Source organism: Panthera uncia, assembly GCF_023721935.1.
Source record: "Panthera uncia isolate 11264 chromosome A3 unlocalized genomic scaffold, Puncia_PCG_1.0 HiC_scaffold_12, whole genome shotgun sequence".
Taxonomy (NCBI): Eukaryota; Metazoa; Chordata; class Mammalia; order Carnivora; family Felidae; genus Panthera; species Panthera uncia.
In genome coordinates this window covers 27,362,014-27,386,768 of record NW_026057579.1, presented here as the reverse complement: position 1 = coordinate 27,386,768, position 24,755 = coordinate 27,362,014, and the positions used below count along the sequence as shown (strand labels likewise).

At 40.2% G+C, this 24,755-nt stretch overlaps 1 long non-coding RNA gene across 1 annotated transcript; it reads left to right on the top strand.

The window, feature by feature from the left end:
• Positions 1–16,518: 16,518 nt before the first annotated feature.
• LOC125937655 (uncharacterized) lies at positions 16,519–23,117 on the top strand. The gene is made up of 2 exons (XR_007462455.1): positions 16,519–16,787; positions 21,731–23,117. It is a non-coding gene; the product is annotated as an uncharacterized LOC125937655 (long non-coding RNA).
• The last annotated feature ends 1,638 nt before the right edge of the window (positions 23,118–24,755 follow it).

The following is a 24,755-nucleotide window of genomic DNA, read 5'->3' as shown; positions in this document are numbered from 1 at the left end:
TCAAATTAAAATTTTAAATTCGAGAGTGAACTGTGTTGTTTCTGAATCAAATATTTTCATTTCTATGGCCCGAGTGCGATCCAGGATGTTGCCCTTGAGAGAATGCTACTCCCTCTAAGTGGATTTGCCTGGCTCGTACAGTGAGATCGGAGTGACAAGTGGCTATACGATAAAGAAGTATAAAATCTCTCTTGGTAAACTTTCCAGTAAGTCTCCCAAGATGATGCTCTAATTTCCTGTGGCCAAGGGTAGCATTCCCCCAAATACCTTCTTTGCCAGAACTCCCAAGAACGCTAGAAATACAAGCAGAGCTAAATCAAAATTTTAATTGAAAAAAACAAAGTTTAACTTGATGACTGGTTCACACAGGCCGTCAAAACTTACTTTGCTTCTTCCCTGAGCTGCTGGCTTCACTGACACCACGAGGGTTTATTTCTGACTCACCTCCAGTTCGCTCTCACCTGTCCCAGAGGACAGCACAGCGGGCTCCTGCCTCTCTCTGTGTTTCTTCAGCTGAGCTGTGCTCAGTCTTTTGTGTCTCTTGGCAAAAACATACAGATAATTTCCAGAACTCTTCTCACATCTGTGAGATGGGAGAGACTGTAGTTTCTGCTTGTTTGTTTGTTTGTTTTTTGTTTGATTTTTATGTTGCCAATGCTCTTTCCTTTGAAGAGTCTTATTGATCTCTTTTGGAGCATTTCCTTTCCTTCTATCTCCTGAAATCTTCTCTCTGTCACTTTCTTATACTGTAATCATGGGAAGAAAGAAGGAAAGGAAGGAAGGAAGGAAGGAAGGAAGGAAGGAAGAAAGAAAAAGAAAGAAAGAAAGAAAGAAAGAAAGAAAGAAAGAAAGAAAGGAAGAAAGAGGGAAAAAAGGAAGGAAGGAAAGAAGGAGAGAAGGAGAGAGGGATGGAGGGAAGGAAAGGAGAAAGGAAGACTCGTTGGAAATTTTTGACATTCTTCTGGGGTCACATTTTGAAAAATATTTTATTACTAAAAATTGTATGTATCTAATGTGTACAACATGATGATTTGATGTATACACACATACATACACACACAGTGAAAATATGATTACAGTAAACTAGTTAACATACCATTTCCTCACATTATTACCATTTTGTGTGGGTGATGAGAACACCTGAAATCTACTCTCTTAGCAAATTTCTAATATTCGATGTGAAGTTATTACCTAGGGTAATCATATTTTGCATTAAATGTCTAGACTTATGCATCCCATGCAACTGAGACTTCATACCTTTTGACTAACATCTCCCTATTTCCCCCTTGCTTCCCCCATTACTACCTGTCAATTGTCTGCTTCTGAGTTTTTGGCTTTTTTAAGATTCCTCATGTAATATCATGCAGTATTTGTTTTTCCGTGCCTGGCTTATTTCACTCAGCATAATGACCTTTAACCTCTCATTATAGGCACCTCATCCGTTGTGGTATTACTTGGACCTAGTTCTCTGGAATACGGACTGGTTTTCCAGTGTGGCCAAAATGCAGAAGCTTTAGAAGCAAGCAAACGAGTCCTCTGGTCATGTTACCATCCTTGTGCTTAATGTGCTCCCATGGCTTTGTAGAGGAGCCATTCGCCAAAACAAGTGGCATAGTCAGAGGTAGGATGCTTTCCTCCAAACGTATCGTATCATTAGGTATGACACAGAGTCTTTATGGTCTGAGGTGGGTCAATGTTAGTGAAGCTTGATTCTGCACCAAAACCCTAGTCTTAGTCTATTTATTTCAGTGGCAGATTGAATTCTACAAGGCTCCCTTCTAGACTGAACCCTTTCTGGATCCTCCCAGGAGGGAATCTGGCACCGAAAATTAAAAAGCACAATCTGTCTCTCACTTGCCTCTCAGCACTCATATTCAGTGCTGCAATGTGACTGTCACTCAGTGGGTCCAGGGGGTGGGACTGAGAAAGTGGGAAGACCCCGTCTGAGTAATCAGTAAACTGTTGGTGCAGGTGCTTCGGGACACACCTAAAATTGGAGCGCTGGCGGCGCCTGGGGGCTCAGTACCTTAAGCGTCTGACTTTGGCTCAGGTCATATCTCACGGTTCGTGGGTTCGAGCCCCACGTCCGGCTCTGTGCTGACAGCTCAGAGCCTGGAGCCTGCTTGGGATTCTGTGCCTCCCTCTCTCTCTGACCTTCCCCCACTCACTCTCTGTCTCTTGTCTCTCAAAAATAAACAAGCATTAAATAAATAAATAAATAAATTAATTAATTAATAAAATGGGAACACTGGATCATGAAGCAGAAATTGAACTAGTAGGTGAGCAGAGATGGTGTGAGACAAAGAAGGCCTCTCATAAATTCATGGATAAAATCCCAACGCAAATTTATAAATCTGAGAAAGTCAGGGAAACTCAAAGTCTCAAAAGTAATTATTCAGAGATAAGGAGATTAAAGAGCCCCAAGGTTTTTAGAGCAGATGACCAGGATCTCCGTTCTGTATTAACAATCGCTCGGCCTATTGAGTATTTTGGAAAATGATTGCCTTTCCCACAAGAAGGACACATATGCAAGGAAAAAAAGTACATGTGGACACACACACGATATAAGGAAATAAACAAACCCATTTCACTGTCCTAGGAAAGAGGTCCTCAGACCGAGGTGGGCTGAAACTAGGCAAACAAACAAAGGAACAACCACCACCTTGTCACTTATTTTCCAAGTGTGTGTCTTTAGGGCAGGCCTGGTTTCTAACACCTCATGCTCATCTCTTCCCTAGTTCACCTTCTGAGCTTTGAGGATGAAGTAAACATCTCACTGAAGTGTGTTAACTGTTTAGTTGGCCTGGAGGGGAGGGGAGGGGAGGGGAGGGGAGGGGAGGGGAGGGGAGAGGGCATGGGATTCTCCACAGACACAGAGATTTCCTCTCTACTGGAGAAAACCTCATTTTTATTTTTACTCAAATAATTCCACTAGCTAGTGGCAGAGAACATCTCCTGCTTCTCACTAAGCTACTAGAGATGGGCTCTCTGTGACTCTCAAAATTTCCTTCTTCCCTTTACTGGGCGAAGAGCACATCAATCACCAGTGGCAGATAGTATATGATAAATTCATGACTCCCGTTTTTTGTTTTGTTTTTATTTATTTTTATTATTATTTTTTTTACAAAGAGTTGAATCTAATAAAGCAGAAGAGAAGCCCACTCTTGTAACCAAACTAACACCTACTTCCACTTAGCAGTCAGGATCTCCTCATAAACATCATAATGCTTAACTCATGTCTGCAGCCACTGAATTAGAGTTGAGGAAACAGTGGGTTAATTGTACCAAATGCATAATAATGATAGTTCCTTCTACGTGATCCGCCCCATATCTTCATGTGCAATTGGTAATTGTTTTTCAAGAATGAGCACAATTGGCACCTTCTTTAGGGATCTTGATTTATTGACTCTGTATGTGGGCAGAGCTCTAAGCAGCCAGGTATCATGCTGAACGCCACAAGAGACTGATAGATTTCCAAAAGAATGGAAAATATTGCTCAGGAGAAATAGTCTTAGAAGATAAGGTCAGAGTGGCAGGCCAATTTCTCCATGGATAATGTCTTCAGTTGACATGGTGGTAGAGGGTGGCTGCAATTGGAGAGAATTATGACAGGAGGCAGTGGAATAAAGTCTGGACCTGGCTTTCATGAGCTTTGTCTAAGATGTTCTTTAGCGGCCTGCCATCATTCTGTGTGCTAGAATTATCTGTGTCTCATCTCTATATTGATCCAGAGGGAACTGTAATGTGTAATAGCTACCTGAAAACGTAGTCTACAGATAACAAGAAATCTTCCCTTTCTGTTTATAGTGTTCAGCTATGCTTGAAGTTATTCTTTATAAGGTGCTACACAAAGATTGACTAGCAAAGAAGTTACCTCCAGACAGGGCAACCTCACAGTCACAACTCACTCTCTGCTCTAGTAGAAAGGTGTGAAAGCGCTTCAGTGGGGCAGAATATATCTGGGCTGTTATCTTTCTTTCTTTCTTTCTTTCTTTCTCTCTTAAGTTTATTTATTTATTTTGAGAGAGAGAGAACAAGAGAGAAAGAGAGGGAGAGAGAGAGAGGATGAGAGAGAATCCCAAGCAGGCTCCATGCCGTCAGCACAGAGCCTGACATGGGGCTTGAACCCACGAACCATGAGATCATGACCTGAGCCGTAATCAAGAGTTGGATGCTTAACCTACTCAGCCATCCAGGTGCCCTTGGGTTGCTTTCTAAAGAAGAAACCTCTAGTCCTGCTCTCTGCTCAAAGATAAATAAAACCTCCTTAAAATAGATTAACAAGACTGGAACAAGGACTTGGAAAAAACAGTGCTGGGTATTTTCATTCAGTTTTAGTAAATTTCTTGTTTCTCATAAGAAGCTAAATTCAAGATGGAGGAATTGTTATGAATGTCTTTTCATTTTTATTTTTATTTATTTATTTTTTTTAATGAGCTGTTCAGCCATGCACTCAGAGTAAATGCTTTCAAAAAGCATTAGTCAACTGGTTCATTGATTAGGAATGGAAACAAGAGTTCACACCAACACCAACCAGTACAACTCCCCCATCAGGATCCCTTCTCTGTCATGGTACCCTCTTCCTTTGGCTCCACTCTACTCCCATAATATCACCCTGGAGTCACTTGGCTGCTTTTTCAACTTTCCTCTCTCTGTCTCATTTCTCTGTGGTGAGGCAAAGGGTGAACATCAATCTGTTGTTTGTGTTTAAAATCTGCTAGCTAGGAGCCCACTTAAGGAGCAGATTAGAGGGTCTTCTGGCTTTTCTGGATCAGAGTCATACTTCTCAAAATTCTAATAGGACTTGTTTCATTGTTCAGTGAGACCCAAACATTCTCAGGAGGCTTGCACCATGGTTGGCAAATGAAGTTAAGCACAGATATATAGGGAATGTCTGAATTCCCAATCAGGGGAAAAGAGCACTGGAGGAGATCAGACTTTCTGGGGCATGACTCCAGCCCTGGAATTAATATACTGTGTGATCATGAGTGAGAGCCTTCCCATTTCTCTGAAAGGAGGAGGCCAAAGAGATTATTTCTAAGCATTATTCTAGCTTTGATATTTGTTTCTAATTGTAAGCTTCTTGGGCCAAGTCAATAACTTATTATTTTTTCTCAAATGACAGGATCTAGCAAATGGAATGCTTTCAATAAATATTTATCAAAAGAGTGAATGAAAAATGGAATTTCAAGTGATAATGGTATAGTAGCACTATCTGCCTCATTGTTAGCAATCTGATCTGTGGCCTATTGGCTGAAAATACAGCTCTGGTTTAGAGAACTGTTTCCATCCTTTAACTTTTTGTTAGCTCTTAGGGGCTACAGCTATATATACAGATCTGTGAGGGTTAATTTTACATGTCAAATGGCAAGGCTACTGTGCCCAGTTGTTTGGTCAAACAGCAGCCTAGATGTTTCTGTGAAGGTATTTTTTAGATATGATTAACATTTAAACCAGTAGACTTTGAGTGAACACATTACCCTCCATAATGTGAGTGGGCCTCATCCAATCAGTTGAAGGCTTTACAGCAAAGTCTGAGGTTCCCCAAAGATAAGGGAATTCTGATTGCAAACTGCATTCAAACTTGAGCTGCAAAATCAACTCCTCTCTAGACCCCCAGACTGCTGGCCTGGGCTTCAAATTTCAAATATTTCCCCCAAAATGCATCAGACAATTTCTTTTTTTTTTTTAATAGTTTTACTTTATTTTTATTTTTTTTTTATTTTAGAGAGAGAGAGCACATGCAAGTGGGGAGAGATGGGAGAGGAGAGAGAGAGAAAAAGAATCTTTTACAAAAATTTTTTAATGTTTATTTATTTTTAAGAGAGAGAGAGAGACAGAGCATGAGCAGGGGAGGGGCAGAGAGAGAGGGAGACAGAATCTGAAGCAGGCTCCAGGCTCTGAGCTGTCAGCACAGAGCCCAATGTGGGGCTCAAACTCACAGACTGTGAAATCATGACCTGAGCCAAAGTCGGACGCTTAACCAGTTATGCCACCCAGGTGCTGAGAGAGAGAGAGAGAGAGAGAGAGAGAGAGAGAGGGAAAGAATCTTAACCAGGCTCCACTCTTGGCACAGGGTCATATGAGGGGCTCAGTCTCACGACTCTGGGATCATGACCTGAGCCAAAATCAAGAGTCAGACACTCAACCCACAGAGCCATCCAGGTGCCCCTCAGCCAATTTCTTAAATCCCCTCCAACATACATTCTCTAATAGGATGTGACACATCCTATTACCTTATTGATTCTGTTTCTTTGGAGAATCCTGACTAATAAAAACACCTGTATATTTCTGATAAGAGAGGAACAGTTGGTAAACGTCCTTATTTGAATGTCCAGTGCATCCTGCTAGCTTTAAAGGTCATCTTCAACTCCTATAGCATCTTGCTGCTATATCCACTTTCTGGTTTACAACTATGTTTTAAAGCCAATGATTCCAATATTTTCTACCTCATATATTCTTGTTTGTGCAAAATTAACAGGTAAATGCTCACTCTAAGTTGGAAAAGTCTGGCAAGATCCTCCCTTGAACACCAGTGACAGTGTGTTCAAGGAACATAAAGTAGGGGTTCAGTGACCTATGTCTCTGTGGTCATATGACATTTAATTCCACATCTGCAGCATCAGGTTGCCTATGAGGTATAGTGGGTTTCTCCCTAGACTTTCCCCTCTTCTTGCCTCTTCTCCACATTTCCTCCACAGACCCTTCCAGGATAATCTCAGCTACCGAACACATAGGCTTATAATTCCAGATACTCTTTCCATTTGCACCTCTCTTAAGAGCTTTATACTCCCTAGGGACCCCCAACACTTGAATGGAGCTCATCACTACCTAGCACTTGCATGGTAAGTGAGGGCACCTCTGTATCTCTGATTATTATATTCTGCTAATGGTTTACATCTCCTGCCCCATTAGCAGAGTGTGTTTTCCTAGCAAGTAAGATCGGAGTTGATTTTTCTATGTCCAGGATCTAGCACAAAGTAAGGTTTATTAATGGATGTGAGATAACTGATTGGCTATATGAACTTATTATATCCACATGTTCTGAGCTTTCTTTGGCAAACAAAAGACTTAATGATTATGTATTCTAGGCGGAAACGGATTGATACATTTAATGAACACAAGTCACAGAGAGTCATGACAACTCTTATTTAAAATGTAAAAATGGATAACGTACAGGCGTGATTATAGCTATAAATAAAGCTCGCAATTCATGTTTAAATCCACTCCCTTTGTACTGCGCCAATAAATCTAGGCACTAGATGAATGCTAAATAAAGGTACCGTTTGGGATAAATGGTCTATTATGGAAAGGGCATTTTGAAGGCTATACCTAGCTTCCCAGGAATAACCTCACCGCTGGGGAAGGAAACATTTAGTACAGCACTAGTTGCTTCATGCACATTATCTGATTTATTCTAAAAACAAGCCTCAGAGGCGGTAGGTACAATGCCCCTGTCGAAATCTGAGTTCCTGCAGTGCGGAAAGGCTCACACATAAGGTCTGATACTTATCGATGGTGGGTTGGGTTCTGAACCGTTTCCTGCCTGACATCAGAGACTCAGACGGCCCATTCTCCTCAGATGCATCATGAAGATACAGTTGGGGTTGCTGTTCTTTTACAGCCATTGGCTCCACGGGGACATAGATTACGCGCTTCTTTTGTTTTCCCTCCGTCACAGCGCCGGGCACAGTGCCTGTGTTTGGGAAGCACTCAGAAATCCTATCACACACTTCCAGGTCTGACGGACCCAGGGCCACCTTATCAAAGTCGCTCTCTGAACGCTATCACATGTAGTATTTATTTCCTATGGTTGCTTACTTTTGATACCGAACGATCCCTTCTGAGGAAGCCTCTTACATGTGCATGTGTTATCTTTATGTTTTCCTGTTCACACGTTATGTGAGCCACGCAAATCTAGCAACGGGAGCGGAAGGTAAGGGGTGGGCGACACATTGTCAGCTGGCAGAAAGTGGGACCCTTTGTGTGTCCCGGTGAGAGAATATGGAGTCACTTCTAACTCCCTTACTAAGCTGCCGGTTCTCAGTAGAGAGCAGGCTTTCCTGAACCAACTTACTTTGAATCTGACAGATTAATAACGGCCCACCCACAGCGCTTCCTCACATCCTTTGACGCTTACTATTCTCTCTGCCTGGAAACATCTGCCCTGAGATGTTCACGGGGCTGTTTCTCTCAGTTCATTCAGGTCTCTGTTCAGATGGCACCGAATTAGAGAGGCCTTTGTTGGCCACACTTATTCAGTAGAGTCCCATCATTTTCTTGCCCCTTCCCCAGCTTTATGTTTTGCTGTAGCACTGCCTAGGGTCTGATATATATTTATGTGCGGACTTGTTCATTATCTGGGTTCTTTCACTGGAACACAAGCTTCCTAAGAGCAGAGTGTGTGTGCCTCTCATCAGTGCATCCTCAATGCTGAAAAGACTGTTAGTACTTAGTAGGTGTTCAATAAATATTTTTATTTAAATTTTTTTTTAATTTAAATTTTAGTTTGGTAACACACACTGCAATATTGGTGTCAGGGGGAGAATTCAGTGATTCATCGCTTATATAGAACACCCAGTGCTCATCACAAGTGCCCTCCTTAGTGCTCATCACCTATCTGGCCCATCCCCCCACCCATCTCCCCGCCGGCAACCCTCAGTTTGTTCTCTGCATTTAAGAGTCTCTTGTGGTTTGTTTTTCTCTCTCCTCTTCTCCCTGCCTTCCCCTATGTTCATCTGTTTTGTTTCTTATATTCTACATCTGAGTGAAATCGTATGGTATGTGTCTTTCTCTGACGGACTTATTTCACTTAGTGTAATGCATTCTAGCTCCATCCACATCATTGCAAATGGCAAGATTTCATTCATTTTGGTGGCTGAGTAATATTCCATTGTATTTATATGCCACATCTTCTTTATCCATTCATCAGTTGATGGACATTTGGACTCTCTCCATAGTTTGACCATTATTGATAATGCTGCTTTAAACATTGGGGTGCATGTATCTCTTAGAATCTGTATTTTTGTATCCTTTGGGTAAATACCTAAGAGTGCAATTGCTGGACCATAGGTTAGTTCTATTTTTAGTTTTTTGAGGAACTTCCATACTGTTTTCCTGGGTGGTGGCACCAGTTTGCATTCCCACCAACAGTGCAAGAGGGTTCCCCTTTCTCCTCACCCTCTCCAACACCTGTTCCTGTGTTGTTAATTTTAGCCATTCTGAGAGGTCTCATTATGGTTTTTATTGTATTTCTCTGATGATAAGTGATGTTGAGCATCTTTTCATGTGTCTGCATATCTACTTTGGAAAGGTGGTTATTCATGTATTCTGTCCATTTCTTATCTGGGTTATTTGTTTTTTGGGTGTTGAGTTTTAAGATTTTGGATACTGACCCTTTATCAGGTATGTCATTTGCAAATATCTTCTCCCATTCCATAGGCTGCCTTTTAGAATCATGGTCAATTCCAGTAACCTAAAGTCAAGTATTTGATGCTTAATAACCCATACGACCATCACCACCACCACCAGACACACACACGCACACACACACACACACACACACACACACACACATCTTATCACAACCATGAATCTCCAGGATAGCATATAATACCTTTCCCTTGAGATTGGTCATTTGTAACCATGGAAAAGACCTTGAATGACATATTTTCAGAAGAGATAAATGAGCTACATTGGTTTTCATTTTATTTGACTAATACAGTGCATGTATTTTAAATTCCTCACAGTGCCCCTCATTCTCATTGGTACAGGTATAAACAATGTTGTATTGGCAGTGACAAACATGATCTGCCTGCTGCTGGAAGTCCAAATTAATTCATCATGCCTTCTTTACTAACGATCAGAAGAGAAAATTGCATTTCATGTTTAGACTTACCAGTGGTTAGGTGGTCAGGGGCTATTTTGAGTGGCAGTTTTCCAGTGCTGGAGAAATTGTAAAACTCACACAAACAAATGAACACACAAGAGGGAGGCATCTGGCTCAGGAACTGAAGATGTGAATCCTCTCACTAGCAAAGCACTGTTTTGTGATTGATTCCCTTTTCTACATGTTCTTTGGAAGCCTAATGCTGGCTTCGATATTGGTATGGCAAATGCAGAAATGGGAGCCATCAAGGGGACCTCCTCTTAAGTGAACCAACCTGCAATTGAGTCTTTAATTCACCGGTACTGACACAGGATTCCTGTTGTAACCTTTCGTCCTTTTTGTTTTCAAAAAGCAGGTGGGGGGCTCCTGGGTGGTTCAGTCAGTTATGCGTCCACTCTTGATCTTGGCTCAGGTCATGATCTCATACTTCATGAGTTTGAATCTCACATGGGGCTCTGTGCTCACAGCACAGACCCTGCTGAGGATTCTCTCTTCCTCTCTCTCTGCCCCTCCCCTGCTCTCTCTCTCTCTCTCTCTCTTGAAATAAATAAACTTAAAATAATTAAAAAAATAAAAAGCAATGGTTGAAATTAATACTTTAACCTTTGGGAAAGCTGCAAACAGGGCAGTGAACTCATGTGGTCTGAAAAAGGGGTGCCCAGGTTGGTGCCAAGACTGGGCCATCCTTGCTTAGCTCCAGGGCTGACCTTTGGGGTGGGGCGGGGGGCCTGGCGTTTACGCTCTGAAGACGATGTGGTGTCAGGAAGACAGGGACTCTGTCCGAAACTAACACAGACACAGTGATCTATTCTAGGTATTAATATATGTTTGTCTCCATAGATACCACATTAAAAAGACCAATTGTACAAATATCTTTTCCAAATGTATTCAATTCTATCACTGATTTGGTAAGCCTCCGAACATCTTATTCAGTTTCTTTCCTATTTCTCCTTTAATAACATGCAAATGCTTTATTAAGCCTTTAATAGAGATTCTATGAACAGAAATAGAATTTTGCCTTATTGTGAAGACATGCGTCTGGTTTTCTTCTGTGCGGTGAGCAGATAGGAGCATAAGGATTAAAATTCCCTCCTCATTCTAACGATGTACGTGTCTCAGAAAACTGGTTTGCTCTAGTAAGGAACACACAGCTACATATTTAGATACACTTAGATGTCAACTTGCAGAATTATCTATTCACCGACTGTGATGCATAAATAGGAACTAAGGAATTTTGAAAAAGCACAACTACCCCCCTCCACTTTCACGCGAGTACCTGCTTTCTGAAGGATGAAATACATGAGCTTCTAGTAATCGACATGTAGGCTTTTATCTTTCTTTGCTTAATGCTTTGACATGTGACCCTGAACCTCACAAATAAACCCTGACCCTTCCCCAGCTGGCCTGACCACCCCCCCCCCCACCAGAGCCAACTCACTTCTTACAACTTCCTAAGGCCAAAATTGGAGGGGTGCAATGCTCATTTTTCTAGATTCTCCTTTGAAGAACTGAGGTCCACCGGCCGCAGCCTTGCAACTATTTGTATGTTTCAAAGTGGAGCGCGTTCACCAGTGTGGAGATCAAGTGAAATCATGTATTTGACTTCACTTGGGGGTGAGTATTTCATCCTCTCTTATTTCAATGCATCCTTATTATGCACAACAATAGTCCCTCAAGTGTAAGGAAGACGTTTCCCTTTCCAAAATGTATCCTCACATATTTTATTTTGATCTTCAAAGGTACAGACACATCATTGTCTGGATTCTACTGAAAAGAAATACGAAGTATAGGAAAATTTTTAAAAAGAACTTTACTTGGATCCACAGAGCCACTTGTGGATGGAAAATGTGCAGGTCTAGAACGCTGGCCTCTAGATTCCTAATTCTATGCTGTGTTCATAAATATCCCTTTATCTGTGTCTCATAAATGGCCAGAAATTGAAGTTACAAATATAATACTATGTATTTTGTTTACAATGAATCACACATTCACGTACTTCTCAAATGTCTCAAAATATAAATGGATAAATACACTGTAAACAAACTAAAGTGTATGTGTGTGTAGAGATACGGCACACACACAAACACACACTCGCACACAAACACTCGCCGTTCTAATTTTGAAGCTGAATCCTTTTTGAATCATTTGGAAATCCAATGAATGCTGCCTCAAAGGTGTTCTTTTTGTGGGTAATAAAACAATATTAAAATTTCTATAGCATGAAGTCTGGATTTTTAGTCATTTTGCCCCCATTTAAGTTAACACAACACAATTCTTGATCATTTAGAGAGGAAACACATAACAAATTAATAAAAGGTCAGAAAATTTTAACAATTTGAGTAGCAATCGAGCACTCAAATTATGTATCTGTTAGTAATTATGAGTAGGTGTCTGTAGACAGCAGCTTCCTGCCAATTCTCGAGATACTTAATCAGCTCACAAACTGGTTTTTTTGGGGGTGGGTGGGTAACATGTTAAAAATGTATTAAAAAAACAGGACAAAAAAGGCATCTCTTCATAGGATTATTACCTAAAAGGACCTATAAGGGAATTCCTTGCTTCATGAACCATCCCTTCTAGATGCTCAAGTAAATCACTGGTATTCAGAACACTGGAATCTATTTACTTTCCTTATTGACCAGACATCTCCGTGTTTCTTGTTTCTCTATGTAAAACTGCATCCAGGGATAATAAGTGATTTTTAATCACCTGGAATGCGTGAAATATTTGTTTCCAGCAAAAACTTTATTATTGATAGTACTATTCACGATGCATTACTATTCATACATCCCTCATATTTTCCTGATACATACTTTCCAACTTTACCCAGAGCCATCTTACTTTTAGCCCTGGATTACCAATTCCACAGTTTGCATGAAGTCTATGCGGGTGTGGTACAATTTGGGTCCAGAATGGTAGCAAATATTTATATACTGATAGATACATAAATATAAAGATATGTAGTATATATAGTGCCAATGTGACCTAGAGGGACTGTTAATTATCAAAATGAGGAGATGTCTAATGGCCTTTCAAGTGGAGGGCCAAACTCCCTTGTCTGTTGTTTAGTAACAACATGCGTTATGTCTGTTACCATCAGGGCAGGTGTGGAGAAGAACGTGACCAACAAATTTGCTGCTCTCACTTAGGACACTGGACAGTGCTGTATAATGGTTAAGGCTACAAACTGAAGCCCCAGCCAACAGGTTTGAATCCCAACTTGGCTGCTTGCCAGCTCTGAGACTGGTGAATGGTTTTGAACTGTATGTCTCAGCTTCTTTATCTGTAAAATGGGAATAATGCTAATATGTACTTCAAAGAGTTATTGGATAGACTGAATAAGGTAAGACATGGAAAGGTCCATCTGTCTGAACCATGTACATCTTGTGAAGGAAGTTAATTTTTATCCAAGAGATAAACTATCAGATAACAGCATATGGGCTTGGTCTTTTCTTTTCCATTTAGAAAGTGATGGAAAAATGTTAAAATAAATTCATACTGGGAACACATCACAAAGCACAGTCTCTATGGGACTATCTATCTCAATACCATCTCCCTCTCTGAAACCATAAAGGAGCTCAGATTAGAGGTGAAGCTGGGATTCTGAGCAATGACAGTCACTTTATGAGTCAAAATAAAATGAACTCAGATAAACTGGGTGTTGAAGGCACTTTCTGCCACTTCAATGCCATGTGGAATGGAACTCTAATTACGGGGGATAGAAGAAACCTATCACATCCCTGCTCATGCAGGAACACACACACACACTCCCCACATACATCATCATGACCCACACTATTTTAGCAGCTTTCCTTTTCTTGACACCTAGATGTTCTCATATAAATCTATTTACCAGACAGCCTCCCATTTAGAACATCCGATTTCTTTAAGGATCTTAATTCTTTATACCAGGCTATCCTATACACACACCCTCTCCATTTCTGAAAAACGCTACTTTTTTTTTTTTTTAAATCATGTTTCCTTTGGGGCTTACAAAGTCTAAGCACATGCAACTGATCACATAGCAACCTTATGGGGTAAACAATGTAGATAGTTACCCCACAAGACAAGCGAGGCAACTAGAGCTCAGAGAGCCATACCTTGACCTAGGTCAGTCAAGTGTTAGATTCCAGGAGTCTTGGGACTGAGTCTACACCCTCTGAAACCTGTGTTCCTGAGCTTCACCCCACAGTCTCTAAGGTAAAAAATGTGAGCTTGCATTAACTTCTTCAAACTTCTCTCTAACCCAGGAGTTTCCTCAAGCCTCCAGAAGGGACTCAGGAAAGCATGGATTCTGGCAAGAAGTCAGTCAAGCAATGGTCAATTCACATCAAGAGGTGAGATACCTGGACAATGGTAACACCCTACTGGCATGCCTCTGCTCCAGGAAAACAGGTAAATAAACAAACAAATAGGTATTCAGGTTTGGTTTTGTTGTTGTTGTTGTTGTTTTCTAAAAAGAGAGAGGATATGAAATGAGAAAGATAATCTCAATTTATAATTCACTACTTATGGTTCAAACCCCTCAGGCTAAGTTGACTGTCACGACTGCTTTCTTAACAAAATCTTGTTTTGCACCTTCCAGAATCAAAATAATCTTATCTTTCATTGCAGAAAAACAGGACACTTTGTTCCAACCAGATCTTTCTTTCTGATGCTTCAGAACACACTCTTTGTAACAGAGGGCCAAATTCCTAATTTTCAATCTCTTATTCCTCTCTTCCTCCCCACCTTGCTCCCTCCCTTCCACAACCCAGTGACCAGTCTCGACCAGATTCTACACAAGTTACAAGATCTTGGGGATAAATGTATATATAGCTTTTTTTTTTTTTTTAAATCACTATGCCATCATTCATGTTCCTTTCTTCTCTATCTACAACCCTACCTTCAAATATCCACTGAGATGTTTCTTTTGATTCTTCAGAGGCCCTTGCCAATGTTCTCTCCTGGGAAAATATAAGCTCAGTAACTTGGCAAGAGAGTTTGGCATCACTGAGATCTTCAAGGAATGGAAAGGTAAGGAAAAGAAGGGTAAGACTAATAGGCAACAAGTGACAAATAACAGGTCATATCAGAATATGGTCAGTAGATTTTCTCAGTTCATTGACTGAAAATCAATGCTATAATGTTAATGGTCTCTCATGCCTCTCATGCCTCTTATGAGAGACTATTAACATCATAGCATGGATTTTTATGAATAAGCATAAATCAGTTAGTAGGATCTTGAAAGGGTGTGTGTGTGTGTGTGTGTGTGTGTGTAAATCACACTATTGACACTATAGGGCTTATACCTCTGTGTAGCAACATATTACTGAGGACCCATTCCTGCCTGGGGAATGTTTGAGCAGACTGCTTAGCATGACAAATGCAACCCAAATGTATCATGAAGAAAAGCTCACAATGGCTGTGTCTAGGAAGGGCCCAGAAGACACTGAAAAACCTGCTTAGTGTTTTCCCCATGGCCCTATCACTGTAGGATCAGACAACAGTGCTCACACCTGCCTGACACTGGGTGATTTGCAAAACGCCCTTCTGCCCAGCAAGGTGGGGGCTGGTCACTCTTTGAATAGTCTGGGTCTGTGATGAGAGGCTGTCCCCAGGAGGCTGATTAATGTCCATGTTTACTTCTCACTCCAGCAGTTCTAGTTGATACAACCAAGAAACCAATGACACAAAACACCCACCTGTGAAGAAACCGCAGCCCCTGCTTTGAACCCCCACATTGGGCTCACAGAGAGGGATGGCTGTTACTCCACTGGTGTTTGTCTGATTCGGATGCATAATGTCCTTCCCATCTGGAGGGGACCAACCCAACAAGAGCTGCCTGCATGTCTTGTACGCTTTGTGGGTCTCCATTCCCCAAAAGCAAATCTTCATTTGCAATTTATTAATTGCTTTAGAACATCAGCAAATGGAGGATTTGATGATGTAACAATAATTATTGAAATGTGCTGTTGGCTAAGCACATTCGGGATCAGATTGCTGTAGATTTGAATCCCACCTCTGGAATTTACCTACAATGAGACAAGGCAAGTCATGTTACCTCTGTAAGCCTCAGTCTCTAATATGCCCAGTACTCTCCCCACTGGAAGTCATGACTATCTGAGGATCATGTGATTACTTAGAAAAGACAAAGATGTAGGTAGGACATTTCATGTTTGAGGACATTTCATTATCCTTGTGAATTCAAGAGGTTCTACGGGAGAGAAGAATCTCACTGCTCATGTTCAAGACAGTCAATTTTGACCTATATTCATGTAAGCACCAGAAAGAGGCCCTTTCCTAAGTGTACACCATGTAAAGCATAAATGGTTATCTTTTCAATAGCCATGTATTATTTTATGGTATCTGTGTCTCTGACAATCACAGAAGCTTAGAAGTGGAGAATAATATTGTCCTTGTTTTTGAAAGCTTAAGCTAATCGAGTTGTACTTGTAAAATGGAAAACTAATTCCCTGTCAGGTAATGAAAGCCCACAGGATAGGTCCCCCTTAAGAGTAGAATGACTAGCGTGATAATACACAGATGTGTCTGTCTCAGAGTAACTATCAAACTCTCAGGAGTCAATGGGAAGTAGGAGAGAATTCTAACGTGTCATAATCTCCCCTTACTATTGGAATGGGGACAATGGGCATCTCCTTTACCTGCTTCAGGTATACCTGAAGAGACTTCAGTTAGTAAAACCTTCCTTGCATCTCTGCATTACTCCGTCTGCCCCTCCCACTGAAGGAGGAATCAACTGTCTGGCAAATCTGGAAACAGGAACAGCCACCAAAGCAAACCTCACCTCATTCTTGTTGGGATATGCCTGTGTCTGGTCTCTGCTCCACCATGGGTTACAGGACTTTCCCCCTGAGAAGGAGACCTGCTATTTCAGAGAGACAACTTTACTAGACAGGTAACTCTATCTATTTTAGGGCTCAGTAGTATCAAACTATCACTGCTAAATGTGTAAGCCATTTTCTCACAGCCAACAGTTTTGAAGCTGGCATTTTGATCTCTATTTGTCTGCCTTGTCTATCTCTCAATTGATACAGAACTTGGGTGGGGACAAGAGGGACACTATTTTTTTAAATTGCCATAAAATCCAGCAAATATCATTCTATTCTGATTTAATATTAAAACTTTGTAAAGTTAATATGCGTCAATACTTTTTTCATCTATTGGAGGGGGATGGTAAAATGACCTTATGTACAGTTATAGGATAAATTATAAAAACCCATACCATGTATTCTCAACAGGAGTGATATTACCTGCCTTCGGCATACATCACTCACAAATTTCACTGGTCACCTTGACTAGCAGCAGGGAACTGGTCATTGTAGCCTTGTTCTAGCTGGGAGGCTGCCCAAGGAAGGAAGTTATAGAGTTATGGGCAAAAGTTTCTTCCAGAAGTGGTTCAGAGAATTCCCAGTAATCACAAACAAAGTCCAAACCCTTTTAAGAGGCAGGAGTTGGTCTAATCTGAGGAAGCGGGAGTTTCAGCAGTGTGGTACAAAGGTAAGAGACAGGGCAAGACCAAGATTATGTTCAAGAAAGCTTTCCAAATGTCGAAAGGGAAATTTGAAGTGATGATGATACTGCCATCTGTGGGGAACACGTAGTGACCACACATCTCATCTAACCCAATCTTAGGAGCTCTTTAATCTTTGCCATATTCATGACAAGGACATGCCCAAGCTGACAGGGGTTCCCTGATCAGCTGAGCCTCAGGTGCTAAGCCTGATGAGTGGTGCTAGGCCATTGAGCTGTGGGGTGGTTTCTTATGCAACCATAGCTGATGTAGAAGTGTGTAAGTGATGAGAGTTACTAGTCTAACATTATAGAACTTGTGAGTAGCTGAGTCGAGATTCACAAGATGTTAACACTTCAAAACCAGTTCATATAAGTTCTATATCCAGACACCGGACTAGTTAGGATGAAATGCATGTTTTGCCCTTGAGGTTTAGCTGGGATACAATACAGAGGTCTCACATGGACTCCAGAAATCCAGAAAAACCAAAACTTGGATTCTCAAGGGATTAATACTGGAATGTTAACATTAACACTGTAAGCTCAGTAAGGACAGAAATGTATCTGCCTTGTTCGTTGTTTTATCCTCAGCACCTAGTATAATGTCTGCATAGATTAAGTGTCCAGTTGAATGAATTAATGAATGAATGACATCATTCACTATATAATTTCAAGTTAGTCCATCGGATATTCTTTCCTGCTTTGTCAAATATTAGTTGGCCATACATTTGTGGGTCCATTTCTGGGTTCTCTATTCTGTTCCATTGATCTGAGTGTCTGTTCTTGTGCCAGTACCATACTGTCTTGATGATTACAGCTTTGTAGTATAGCTGGAAGTCTGGGATTGTGATGCCTCCTGCTTTGGTTTTCTTTTTCAAGATCGCTTTGGCTATTCAGGGTCTTTTCTGGTTCCATACCAATTTTAGGATTATTTGTTCTAGCTCTGTGAAGAATGCTGCTATTATTTTGATAGGGATTGCACTGAATATGTAGATTGCTTTGGGTAATATTGACATTTCAACAATATTTGTTCTTCCTATCCAGGAGCATGGAACCGTTTTCCATTTTTTTGTGTCTTCTTCAATTTCTTTCATAAGCTTTCTATAGTTTTCAGTGTGTAGATTTTTCACCTCTTTGGTTAGATTTATTCCTAGGTATTTTGTGGTTTTTGGTGCAACTGTAAATGGGATCAATTCCTTGTTTTCTCTTTCAGTTGCTTCATTGTTGGTGTATAGGAAAGTAACCAATTTCTGTGCATTGATTTTATATCCTGCAACTTTGCTGAATTCATGAATCAATTCCAGCAGCTTTTTGGTGGAATCTTTTGGGTTTTCCATATAGACTATCATGTCATCTGTGAAGAGTGAAAGTTTGATGTCCTCCTGGCTGATTTGGATGCCTTTTATTTCTTTGCATTGTCTGATTGCAGAGGCTAAGACTTCCAATACTATGTTGAATAACAGTGGCGAGAGTGGACATCCCTGTCTTGTTCCTGACCTTAGGGGGAAAGCTGTCTGTTTCTCCCCATTGAGGATGATATTAGCACTGGGTTGTTCATATACAGCTTTTATGTTCTCAAGTTATGCTCCTTCTATCCCTACTTTCTTGAGGGTTTTTATCAAGAAAGGATGCTGTATTTTGTCGAATGCTTTCTCTGCATCTATTGAGAGGATCATATGGTTCTTGTCCTTTCTTTTATTGATGTGATGAATCACGTTAATTGTTTTGCAGATATTGAACCAGCCCTGCATCCCAGGTATAAATCCCACTTGGTCATGGTGAATAATTTTTTTAATGTATTGTTGGAGCTGGTTAGTATCTTGTTGAGGATTTTTGCATCCATGTTCATCAGGGAAATTGGTCTATACTTCTCCTTTGTAGGGGGCTCTCTGGTTTTGGAATCAAGGTAATGCTGGCTTCATAGAAAGAGTTTGGAAGTTTTCCTTCCATTTCTATTTTTTGGAACAGCTTCAAGAAAATAGGTGTTAACTCTTCCTTAAATGTTTGGTAGAATGCCCCTAGAAAGCTACCTGGCCCTGGACTCTTGTTTTTTGGCAGATTTTTGATTACTAATTTGATTTCCTTACTGGTTATGGGTCTGTTCAGAGTTTCTTTTTCTTCCCGTTTCAGTTTTGGTAGTGTATATGTTTCTAGGAATTTGTCCATTTCTTCCAGATTGCCCATTTTATTGGCATATAATTGCTCATAATATTCTCTTATTATTGTTTTTATTTCTGCTGTGTTGGTTGTGATCTCTCTTCTTTCATTCTTAATTTTTTTTTACTTTGGTCCTTTACTTTTTCTTTTTGATCAAACTGGCTAGTGGTTTATCAATTTTGTTAATTCTTTCAAAGAACCAGCTTCTGGTTTCATTGATCTGTTCTACTGTTTTGTTTTGTTTTGTTTTGGGTTTTTGTTTTTGTTTTTGTTTTTTTTTTGGTTTTTATAGCATTAATTTCTGCTCTAATCTTTATTATTTCCTGTCTTCTGCTGGTTTTGGGTTTTATTTGCTGTTCTTTTTCCAGCTCCTTAAGGCATAAGGTTAGTTTGGTCACTCAGTGAAAGGTGATAAGACCATTAAATTCAGGTACAATTTAATGAGAATTACAAATATTATCAGATTATTAAATGCTAAGACATTTCTCAAGAACCCTCCAGAAAAAATTAATCATTTGTAACGTCAGGTCCTCACTTTGGTGAAGTCCTTGGAAATGAAATTGCTCTTTCCCAGCAGACTGCTCTATAAATGCCAAGCTTACTGCCTGAATTCATTCTAGGTTATGCTGCCTGAAGATGATGAGATTGCTATGTTGGACTTCTTTGGAACAGATGGGAGGGTTGCTTCAAATAGTGTTTTCTTTTCCAATCTTTCATCAAACATTCTCTTGTCCCTATTTTTATACTGAGATCTAATTAGCATTTTATCTTTGATTTCAATTTCACAAAAGACATGAGAAAGGCCTTAACAAAGATTAAGTGAAATTGTGATTTATTTTTATGTTTTGTATTTCCTTTTTATGTGCTCCATTCCCTGCTGCCCCTGACAAGTTCTAAGAGTTGAAATAACTCTATGGTGGGTTTTGCAGCTAAGTAACTCTTTGATCTTAGGCCAGTCATTCAACATACCTGGGCTTCAACTTGCTAAATTTCTAATTTGAATAATAAAAATGCTGTGTGGAATTAAATTTGAGGTCCTTTTCTTCTCTGAAGGATTTATGATTCCATGTGTGAGGGGCCACTAGGTAGAATGAATTACTGTGCTGTGAATCAACCTTGCCTTGAGGTTGAATGATCATAATTGGATTATCATTGAAGAAATGTCATGAATCAGGCACTGCTCTGGAAAGGCAGCAAGATAGACACACAGTGAGGATTCATATGGATTTGGAGGAATATCTAAGAAAGAACAAGGGGTCCAAATATTGCTATTTCTCTTGAGTCAGAAAGCAGCCTGATAGCATTTCGAGACTGGCATGTTCTAAAAGGTCCCAGAGAGCTAAGCTCTTTCAGTTTGCTTAGAACAAAGGTAAACTCAGAGTATCTTCACAAATGTGGATTCTTTGTAAGGACATGAAGAGAGAGGGGAAAAAAAGTTATTCTTTCAGCAGTGATATAGCCATGCCCCAAAGGCAACCAGAATGTCACGATATATTTGTAACTCTGGCATCACGGTCTCCAATGATCTGCAAGTTTAGACAGAGTGCAGAGAGAAAATATATTAGAGCATCTATTTATGTTTTTTAGTTTACTATTTATCTTTTTAAACTTTGAATGGTTTTCTGATAACACATATCATAAATAAGGATAGACATCTAAGTCATATACACATAAAAATATATTATTAACTGTATGTGGCAGAGAGACTCATGCTTGCCAAATAGCTACCTTACATTTCCCACCTCTGTGTAATTAAATGGATTTATCTGGAAACTCTTGGAAAACAAAATTTGAGCAGAAGTGACATGTGTCATTTCCCTGTTGAAGCCATGTAAACCTCACCATAATTCTCCAGTCTCCCTTGCCTCTGGCTGTAACTGAGGAGTCTGCATGTTCTAGATGCGTGTAACTATAAAGTGGTGGATCCATCTATCAGCCTGGGTCTCTGAGTAACTACATACAGCGGAGCTCCCACTCGCACTGGAGAAGAAATGTATATAAGAAATAAAATACTGTTAGTTTAAGCTACTGAGATATTGGAGTTATTTGTTACTGCAGAAAAGCATAACTTTTCCTGACTAATAAAGGATGCCTACTCCCATTTTGGGGGGGGGATAGAGTGAAAAATTTATATAATTTGTTTACTTTTGTTTTTGCTAACACTGTCTTTAGGTTTCCCAAGTGATGCAACCTGACGAGTTCTCCAATCTGTAGATGCCACTCATCTTCACTGCAATTAACTGCGGTCAAGGTACCAGGCTCATGAAATGAGAAAAGTCCTTTTTGTGATCACTTCTGCCATTAGGGGGAGGGACTTTTGGGAAGGGACATGTTACTTCAGGAATTTTCAATTGAACACGATTCATCAGTTTCACACAGAGACATCAAGTCCAGGAAGAGAAGCTAACAAATAATCTTGCACTCAAGGACCTTATCTTTGTCAACTCTGTGGTCCAATTTCTCATAGATCTTAATCAGCAGAAGGCCTTTAATAAGTGATTTGTGAATGAATGGAAAGTCTGGATGAAGAAATATATGCTGGAATCAGTGGCTTTCGCAAGAGGAAGGTGGCAGTGTATTAAGTACGAGGGAACTGTCTTTGGCAGAAGGCCAAACCTTTGGGAATGAGGTCTTCTTAATGAAAAATTCTGCAAACCTGTTTCAATTCACACATTCATTCAACAAATAGTTATTGGGTGCCCTTTAATGTTCTCAGGTCACCTTCCCAAAATAACTGCAATGAAAATGTTTTCCACTTTTTCCTCTTCATCTAGAAAGATCTATTTTAAACGGTGGGATTGTGGATTTGAGCACTGCTTTTTGAACACAGTCACGAATCCAGGCATTTGGTCCAGGCAGTGCCGGGAGGAGAATGGGTAATGATTTTAACAGAGCCTGCTGCAAACGCCTACTCGTTCTTCCACAAGCAACTAATCTTAGGTCTCAGCAATGCAATATCCCAGTGAATAGAGGGATGAAATGGACTAAGAGGTGAAATGCTGCCAACAACAGAAGCCAGAAGTACCTCACTCTTCAAGGATCTCTCACTGGTGTCAGCTTGGGTCAGAATGGTGCTGCAGTGGGCTGGTGCTAGGTGCTACTCTGACCTCTTTGCAGGGGACCAGGATGAGAGCTGGTGCTGATAGCTCTTAACGTAATGCCTGGGCAATTTCCTTTTGAATAGAAAAGGAAATGGGTGAAAATGCTCTCATATGTGCTTTTAGTAATGATGTGCAGAGAATTTTAAACAAGACTGTAAAGGTTTAACTTTAATAATTCATCAATCAAGACACCAACTACATGCTTGGCAATAGGTAAAGACCCAAACGAAATCAACACAGGACCCTGTCTTTAAAAGCTTTATATTTTTACTGATGGTTACCAAAGAAAATGATCAATGGATAAAAAGAATCCAGAACAGAAAAATGGTATCAGTACTGATGAGCAGAAGAGTATAGCAGACAGGAAGGCAGACTGTGGAGGAAAGTGGCTGAGTAGCCTGGGTTCAAATCTCAGCTCCAGCACTTAATAACAAAATAGACCGAGGCAGTTTATTTAACCTTTGTGCAATTTTCTCATTTAAACTATGAGAATAATATGAGTACTTCAAATCAGAACAGATGAAGTGTTTAGAAATGTGAGTAGCATGTGGTTAGGAATGACTGTTAGCTATTTTTAGGGCAATTGAGATGTAGAGGGATATTATTTTGGTTGATTATTTTTTCTCATCAAATAGTCTTCCTGTATCATTATCTTCTTGTTAGAATTTGGTTAATCTGAGGAACTTTACTGAGTTAACATAATCTGTTATGGTACATCAAGACCACTGGTCTGGAATTCTGGCAGCAGGGATTCACTATCTCCATGGCCTCCAGATAGATGAAGGGTTGTCCCAATGCTTAGCTCTCTCCTGGGATCACCAATTGTTCTTTTGAGAAAGAAAGAAAGAAAGAAAGAAAGAAAGAAAGAAAAAAGGGAAAGGGTTTCTTTAATGAAAGGCTAAAACCTTCATTATGCACCTCCTCCTATCCTCTTCAACCAAAATTGCCTCTCTTCTCTCCACTGATCTAAATTCTGTATGTCTCAGAATCCAGGGGTCTATGCAGGATCTATATTTAGGGATGAGGTGGAAAAAAGGAGTGAATTTTTGAGTTATGAATTATCTCAGTGAATCTCTATATGCCCCAAACCCTTCTGAGAGTTTTAGTTAGAAGTGGAAATCTGGTCCATTCAGAGCATACAGCCTCTCTATGTCCCGAAGATTCTTTCTGATGATAGATTTATCACTGGTTCAGCTTCTTCATTGGCCAGATCAGCCTCAAGAGGAATTGTTAATGAAGGCTGTCTGTGTCCCTGAGCTAGCCCTGCCTATCACCTACTTCTTTGTCTTAGGGCTTTTGATTATTCACCAACTTATGTGACCAAGGCTTGCTCACCTGACGCAGTTCACTCATACTGATGATGGCCACCACATCCCAGTGTCTATTGTCTTATTTGTTAGCATCATTGGTCAGGATGACTCCATCCTTCATGTAAACCCTTCATAGTAAACCAGTGCACTGTCTCCTCTATTTGACCTGCTGCTTGAAGGTCAGTGGAATAATCTCTCTTTAGATTTCTCTGACTTCATTTAACAACTCATCTGATAAGGTTGGGACAATCTCCCCTTTGGTTAACTCGAAGCTAATTGATTGGGGACCTTAATTACATCTTCAAAATCCCTTGAACTTTGCCATGTAAAGTACGCTACTCATGGGAGTGATAAACCTTCATACTCACACATCCTGCCCATATTCAAAGGGAAAGGATTATACAGGGCAGGAATCTTGGGGGCCATTTGAGATTTCTGCTTACAACAGTTTGGAAAGATCTTTAAACAAGTATGAAGATCCAGCACATTTTTCCATTTCATTCTCATGAATACTTTTTTTCAGTTTTTCACTTAACCATGCAAATTATAGTAGGCCTGGCATGTGGACTAAATTAAAGCCTAGTTTGCACTGTTGCCAACCACAGCCATAAAATGGAGTCTAGTCTGGGACGCAGGAGATTTATGTTTTAGTCACATCCCTACACGCTGAGATGCAGAGTATTCTCAGGGGATAGGCTGTATCTCACTGAATTTCCATTTCTTCCTACTTGTTGGACACACTATTACCAGTTATTCTTCCAGCTCTTAGGTTCTTTGGTTTAATAA